This window comes from Merops nubicus, unplaced genomic scaffold, assembly GCF_000691845.1.
Source record: "Merops nubicus isolate BGI_N331 unplaced genomic scaffold, ASM69184v1 scaffold8632, whole genome shotgun sequence".
Classification (NCBI taxonomy): Eukaryota; Metazoa; Chordata; class Aves; order Coraciiformes; family Meropidae; genus Merops; species Merops nubicus.
The window spans coordinates 22,963-24,887 of NW_008594206.1; positions in this window are offsets into that span (position 1 = coordinate 22,963).

A 1,925-nucleotide genomic window follows, 5' to 3' on the forward strand; every position below is an offset into this window, starting at 1 on the left:
TTTACAATACTTGTTCTATTTCTGTGATGGATCTCCTTTTATGTATCGCTCAGAAGTGGACCCTTGATTTATGCAGATCACACAAAAATATATCAATTGCTAAAGTTTTTACTGTAAAACAAGGTGGAGAGTGCTCAGTGCACTAACGTCCCTTGCAAAAAACAACATTGCAACAGTTCAGGATTTATGAATGTATACAATGGAAAACTTCAAACTGACAGAGTGTAGAGATGAACTAAGTGGCAGATTTCCAACACCTCCCACCCAAGACTTCTTGTACTTCATTGGTGCCTTTAGTGGATTTCCCAGTGGTACCAGCAAAAGTTCTCAGTAAGATAGCAGCTATTCAACACAGGAACATGGGACAGTTAAAGAAAAAACAAACCATTCAAACTTGTCCTTACACAGGTTCCAGATGTCCTCCCAACTTCATTCCAGATCACAAGACATATTCTTTACGATTCAAAACCAATTGTACCCTCTACGTGGAAGTGCTATGGAAGCTGCTACACAGGAAAGGATTTGAAGATAAATCATGGAATCATAGAATTGTATAGGATGGACGAGACCTTCAAAATCATCAAGTCCAACCATAAACCTAACACTGCCAAGTCCACCACTAAACTATGTCCCTAAGCATGACATCTACATGATGTTCAAGTATCTCCAGGGATGGTGATTCAATTAATTCCCTAGGCAGCCTGTTCCAATGCTTGACAACCCTTTCAGTGAAGAATTTTTTCATAAAGTCCAATCCAAACCTCACCTGGTGCAACCTGAGGCCATTTCCTCTTGTCCTATCACTTGTTACTTGGGAGAAGAGACCAACACTCACCTTGCTACAACCTCCTCTCAGATAGTTGCAGAGAGCTACAAGGTCTCCCTCAGCCTTTTCCCCAGGCTAAACAACACCAGTTATTCAGCTGTCTCTTGTAAGACTTGTTCTATGGACCCCCACAACATTCCTTTGGACACACTCCAGAACCTCAGTGTCTTTCTTGTAACGAGGGGCCCAACAGTGAACACACTATTCAAGGTGTGGCCTCATGAGTGCCAAGTACAGGGGGACAGTCACTTCCCTAGTCCTGCTGGCCACACTAGTTTCTGATACAAACACCTCTCCACTCCACATTGGTGGGTGGAATCTACAAATTAGAGCAAAGTATTTGAGGAGCTTGAGAATCAAGTAACATTTCACTTGCTATCCATAACATTACACAGAGCTAAAAAAGACAGACTCTCTTTCAAAGCTGAATGCTGAACCAATTTCATCTGTACTAGAAAATACCATTCTACCTAATCCACATTAAATAAAATCATCTTTGCAATCAGATATGATTAGACAAAAGCAGTTTGCAAGAAACCAAACAGGAAATTACGAAAGGTAAGTTGGATACATTCTCCCTGCATCAAAGACTTTTGCTGACAGTTTCAACAGCATGCTTTAAAGAGCATAAGTTTCCCTACCACAACAAGCCCAGCTTCATATTTTGAATTCAATTCCACTAGCCTTTTATATATCTTGGGATTTTATAAGACGAACATTGCTCAGTTTAATCAGGACTTCTTTCTACGTAGAAATTGCCATAAAAGGCAATTCTCACTTTAAACCTAAGTGTATTTATGCAGTGATGTTGCCATTCAGCAGTTATGGAGACACTAGGTAAAGATCTCTGCAGCAAATGGCAGACATACATTTACCATACTGGCAGCAAAATGCTCAGTCTGAGGTGCCTGCCTCCTTAGTAAACCATTTTAAGGATATCAGCATTTAGGATGGTCAGTTCTTCAAAATCCTTCAGCTGCAGCAATGATCCAAAATAGAGGTGCACATATATGTGCATGCTCCCAAGACAGCTGGAGGTCATGAGCGCTGTTCTGGTGAGTGATACCTGGTTTTTAGGCCACACGTTCTGTGGTTTCAG